Genomic DNA, 6461 nt, shown 5'->3' with positions numbered 1-6461 from the left:
CCCTCCCCCCAGTGATGCGGAGCAGCACCAGGAAGCGTAGCTCTTGTAGCTAATATCTCAGGTTGGCAGCTCTGGCATTTATATGTGTTTAAATCTAAACAACGGGTCAGCACCACATACACTTTTCTCCCTCTTTGACCTCTGAGCAGACGCAGCGCACCTGCTGATGAAGCTGTGCTGCAGAAGTGGATAGACCCAGAATTTAATAATGGCACCATCAGGCGCAGTGACTCACAGATTGCTGCTGTAAGTACCTTTTGTGAAATGCCTTTTATATTGCAGCTCTTTATTCTCCGGGATTAAAGCATGGGAGTATTATACAGCGCTATCTAACGTAGGCTTTAATGGTATGGCATATAGCAAAGAGAATGCAAAGTGAGCACAGTGTGAGAAATGTGTCACTGCGGTCTGTAAAAGGGAAATGAGCAAGCTGGTATGGTAAGCACTTTCTCAGCAGGAAAAAAAAAATGTTTCAAGCCGCAAACACAGGGAGACAGAATAGTGGTTTTCAAAGCTTCGGCGTGTTTCTGCTGCTTAAGGAAATGCCCACGTCGCCGTCGCCGCCCTGACTGCAGGTTCCACCGCTTTCAGAACTTATTCCATCTCAAAGAGGCATTTGCAATTTCAATTTTTTGATAGAGATCTGACCATTCTGCGTCGCATTTTAAATACTTTGGTAAAAATATTAGAGAATATTTTCGAAGGCAGCCGGAGGCGTGGGGAGAGTAAGCTGCTAAGCTGCTTAGGACCCCCATGTGAGTAAATTACAAATCTAATGTCCTTTGTTCATTCGGTTTTGTTGCAGTTTAATTGTTCAGTGATGTGAAAGTTTCTGTTGTGTTTTCTTTTGTTTGTTTGTATTTGTCCTTAATAGATACGAAGCAAATTATATTTGCTGTGTTATCTTCGTCTGCACATCAGCTGGCTGTAAAATAACAACCAGCTGCGGCTCAGGAGGCAGAGCGGGTCGTCCACTAATCTAAAGGTCCAGGGTTTGAACCCCGGCTGCTCCCGTCCACCTAGGGCAAGATATTGATTCCAAATTGCCCCTGATGGCTGTTCCATTAGTGTTTAGCTGTGATGTGTAAGTGAATGGGTGAATGTGGCATGTATTGTAAAGCACGATAAGACTAGAGAAGCGTTACATACGTGCATTTTACAATCATTTTAATCACTGTTTAGTTATTGTGCACATTTTTAAGGAAGACTGCGAGATACAGTTGAAAGCTCCATTAAAAAAAAAGAAAAAGCTCAGAAGTGACCCTTGAGTCAAGATGCATTTGTCAAACTTTAACTGCATTAAAAACTGTCTATGCTGCTGTTACATTTTACTTGATGTGGTGATAAATAGAGACAAAAAGATTCCTTCATGACGATTGGCTGAGTAGTGTCACATGACCAGGGCCGTATAAATGTAATAACTCTGCTACACAGCACAACTTCCTGTGTAGGTTTCTGTTAAAGCACAACAAAGAAGAAATGATTTTAGTTTATCCGTACATTACGTGGTATCTGATCGTACTCTCTGATTCCTGATCCAGTATTTTAGGCAGCATCAGTGTCGGAACAACTCTCGTTTATATACAACATTTCTGCATTGGAAATACAGTTTAGAGAAAAAATAATTCAATGTAATTGATTTAAAAAAATGCACATTAGGAGGATGCTTTTCCCAACTAACAACATGTTACACAGTTTAGTTCCCTTCAGTCTTGTCCACTTACTGAGTCTGTTAGAGACAAACTGCCAATAGAAAGGTCGACATCACAGCAGACATTTCGACAGTACGATGCAGCTGCCAGACGTGACATCACTGTTCCTCCTTCCCATAAGAAAAAAGAAGTGCACTGTGAACAGCACTTTTAAAATCAGACTTACACTATGATTCCACATATGCTGATGATGTGGCTCTTGTTGCTCTGCCACTGTGCTGCAGGACTGGTGTCAGGCGAGTCAACTGGAGATGAATGAGGCCAAAACAAAAGAGCTTCTAATACAATCAAAACCAAGAGGAACCGGTAACACTTCCCCTGTCACACTGAATAACCAGCCTGTAGAGGAAGTACAACGTTTGAACTACTTGATCAGACTCTAAGGTCGACTGCTCTTAATCAGGAAGCGGAGGAGCTTTGGTGTTCGCCATGTCGAACAGGAGCCTGGTTGAAAGCATTTTATCATTTAACATTACAGCTTGGTGCAGACACTTGAATGTAAGGAGCAAAAACATGTTCTCCAAAATTGTTAACATGCTGAGTTGGTGATCCGCAAGTCACACAAACAACTTTGCAATATATTTGACAGTGCTGTACACAGGAAGGCTAAACCTCACACCCACTACACTCACAGTTTAAACTGTTTCTGCTGGCCATCGATTCAGGGCCCCAAGGGCCAGCCGGAGCGCATACAAGAAATCTTTTATCCCCTATGTCATACAGGCACTAAACACAAAATGACTGCACCTGGGAACACTTGTTACTTGTCTTGTTATTTTATAAGATTTGCTCTCTGGTATTTATTTAATCTGCTGCTCATTTGCACGACAGGTTGTTTGTTTCTAATGGTCTGTTGTCTAATGTGCATTGTGTATATTTTACTGTACTTTCTTTAGGAGACGCCAAAGACAAATTTCCACTGAGGTGGTCAATAAAGTCAATCAATCAATCATTATGATTTATTATATGATGTAAGTGACTCTTATGTTGTTTACTAAATTGGTGGAGTTCCCCTTTAATGTCGACGTGTCAGTTCACCTGATTACTGCTGCCGAAGTCAAAGTACAGCCATGAGTTGCCGTTCTGACAGAGGGGACCCCTACAGGTCTGCATCAGCAGGGGGGTTTGGGTGGGGGTTGGGGGGTCATTCATTGTGGCCCCTCAGAGCCTGGGCCCGGCCCTGATGTTCAGATCACTCCCTCTTTCAGCATGTGTCTGTGTGTTTTCCTCGAGCACACTTAAAATTTAAGACTAGACCTTGATCAATCTGAGGAGCAGCGGTGGATGTGCAGTGTCACAGTCAGCGGGGACCAGGTCTCTGCTGCAACACATTAGTCAGCTGTTGTTTTTACATTGAGAAACGGGCGGCTTCTCCCTGTCATGTTTCCTCCTCGTGTCTTATTAGTTTGTATTTGGCGGTGTCTCTCAGTGCACCTGACACGTCGCCTGCTTTGTTTACCATCAGCGCAGGTTTGCTGCCGTCGGAGCTGATGGATGTGTCCTGCAGGAGTTCTCTTCTCCCCAACAGCCGACACATCGGCGAACGCCACTGCATCTTAAAACAAGGACAGCTTGATTGATTCATTTCCGTGCTGTTGCCTTCATTTGTAATTACTGTTATATTTTTATGTCGTTACCACAACCGGCTCCCCCACCGGCTGATGGATAATACATCTCTATCCACTCCTGCACTGGGCTTAATTGAGTCTCTGTGATGCAAATTCACTGAGTTTATTAAAGGCTGAGTTTCCAGAGAGCGATAAAGGGCTGCCTCCACTGTCTGTCAGTTTTATGAGTCAGAATATGTTAGTACATCACGGCCATGTGGAACTATTGTTCCTCTTTACTTTCACTGACTTTGTCCTCAAACCTCTCTCGCAATTCAACATCTATAAACTAATTCAGTCAAAGGATGAGTGAGAAACTGCTTTTTTAAAAGGTCTGAGTGGTTTGGCCTGGACGCAACAATGCTAGTGAGTCATCCCAGGTCACCATGACATGATTTCTATTGGTTACCAGGCGAGATTTCAGAGAAGAGCACTGTGCTAAACAGAGCTTTATAACACTGTTAAATCTGCACCATTAAATATTTTTTATATAAATGTCTAAAATGAAAGTGTGACATGTATATGAAACAAATAAGTAAGAACGCAACACACATTTCATTTAAAGGTGGTGGGCGGGGCTCCAGGTATGATCAGGATTTCTCAATGAGGAAGTAGGTGTAGTTTTACATAGTTTTTTTTTTTTACTTTTTATGTGGGAAAACAAAATATTAATCACAGCAGAGTTTTTTCTGATTTCTGATTTTATCTGGCTTCATTAGGAAAAAAAAAATCGGTAGGTTTCTGAAAGGTAGTTTGACATTAACTACCTGCACATTCACTTGTTCTTTATTGGTGAATTGTGAGAGATCGGGCTCCAAGTTTTGATCCCCCGCAGATAAACTATCGTCATTTTGTGCCGTGAGAAGATAAAAACCTTTCTTCTTGCCTCTTTAAACGTCTGTTGGTTTTGCGTCCTTCTCTTATTCTCCAGTTTTTTCCCCTTTTTGTCCATTTCCGTTCCTGCGGTCCGTCCAGCTCATTTCCACCGGGTCCGTGCAGCAGAAAGACGAATGAGCTGTGTCTGATGTACAATCCTGCAGGTGAGAGCGCAGCCAAGAAAACTCTGACTTTGCTAAATGAGAATCTAACAGATTGTAGGCCTCAGAACAGAGACTGCCAGGCCCCTCCCTGCACACTGTAGGCCTGGGAAGGGGGGAGGAAATCATCACTCCTAAATCTGCCACGGCCCCAAAGACTGATGTTCACCTTTCTGTCATTTATTCTACTCGACCTGTTAGTGCAGACAAGGTCAATTTGGCTCGTCAGCCCCCCACCCCACCCCACCCCCTCCTCTGAATTGCTCTCCTGGCCACTTCAGGATCCCCCCCGAATGCATCAGGCTCTCCACTCTCACTGCACCTGTGACCGCACAGCATTTGTCTCGAACGTGTGTTTGCCTGCCCGGGTGACGGAGCAGGGGGAAACTTTGCGTGTGTGTGTGTGTGTGTGTGTGTGTGTGTGTGTGTGTGTGTGTGTGTGTGTGTGCGCATGCTGAAGTGTGTAATTCGCAGGCTCAAAAGGCCACTAATTTCTGCACTTAGACAGCCACTTGCTCAGCCCGGCAGCGTCTTAAAGGCCCCTCTGTTTTCTCTTTGACCTAAAACTCTCAAGTCAACGTCTCCCCGCCTTCCCGTCCCTCCTCTTTGGGAGTAATTACAGATTTCATTTTCACCTCTGTGTTTTAATTGCTTAACGCTTTCATTAATTTGGGGACCCAACATGACGGTAAAGAATCAAAGGGATTTGTCCAAACACTGATTATATATATTCAGCCTCAGCACTGTGGAGGAGACGGTGTTGCTCGACAGCCGATGGATTTGACGGCCAGTCAGGCGGCGGGGGCTATCAGAGCAGGGATGTGCTCAGATGGCAATAAATCCAAGCAAATCCTGTTGCCCTCTGTCAATTATGAGCCATAATCCCTTTATTTTCTGAGAGTCAAATGGCCTCTCAGCGCAGCTCACTCACTGGAGTCGCGGGCTCAGGGACTGGTTACCATTGCAAAGAGAGGTGGTGATATAGAGGAATAGCAATTACCATAATTACCATTAAGTGCAGATCCGTGGCCGTCCGTGACCCAGGTGGCAAAACATTCCCTCCAAAGATAAGAAAATCATTGATATCTGCTTATCCTTCATCAGTTTTAAATTAAATGAAGAGATCTTTACTCAGTGTACAGCAGGTATCACAAAGTTTGGAGTGACCTCATTACTAGCTTCGCCTCAGCCTCTTGCATCAAGAGACCTCCAGCACATTCGATAGGAAGCTGAATGTTCTCGCTCTCGCAGGTGAGATGGCAGGTTTACAATTGCCATCGAATGTCACATTGTGTACAGGCTGGAAATGTTGTCATAGCCTTGTCAGCAGTCTGTTTTGTAGACTATGACAAACTCCTCAAACAACGTGATGCGTACTGGATCTACACTCTCCAAACACTGACTCCTACGGGACTAAATGATGAAATTTTTCTTAATATGTTTCTTTGATTCCTGACACTGAATATTCTCTAAATATCTTTTGTAAATAGTTTTCTTTATATTTTTCAACAGTAAACCTTCTGGTTCCTTCTTTCATGCAACCTGGTTTTTATGATGTTGCTTTAGGACTCTTTGTGTTTGGACTTGTGTATTATGTTTGAACACTTTATATTGGTTATGAATTTGTTTTATTTCCTGTTTTATTTTGAAACCGCTTCCCTTGTGCGTTTCATGTTTGTTTACTCCCTGTTTTTGTCTCGTGTTAATTGTTGTGTTGTGAGTTCAATCACTGTTGCCCCCTAGTGTATATAAGTCTCTGTTTGTTGGATCATTGTTCTCCTGTTGCCCTTCGTGTTTTCATCCTCTCCGGTATTTTTTGAGCTGCGGTTTTTGTTCCTGCCTGGTTTTATTTTGAATTCCTTGTTTTGTAAGTTTCTGTTTTTGTCATTAAACTTTATTTTTCATCTTGTGTTTTGTTGTCTGCGTTTCGGGTTCAGTTATCCTTGAAACCTGACAGCACGAATCTCTTGACATTTTATTTATATGATGTATATTATAGATGACTGAAAAACATTCATGACTCACTTTTGTAAACTATTTTTATGAAGTATGTTTTTATTAACTCACCTATTTGTCACTATGTGGAGGTTCCTGTCTTCTATGTA

This window comes from Seriola lalandi, unplaced genomic scaffold, assembly GCF_002814215.2.
Source record: "Seriola lalandi dorsalis isolate HSWRI2012SDOR001 ecotype SW California unplaced genomic scaffold, Sedor1 jcf7180002054970, whole genome shotgun sequence".
NCBI lineage: Eukaryota > Metazoa > Chordata > Actinopteri > Carangiformes > Carangidae > Seriola > Seriola lalandi.
Note: the sequence above shows the minus strand (reverse complement) of the source record.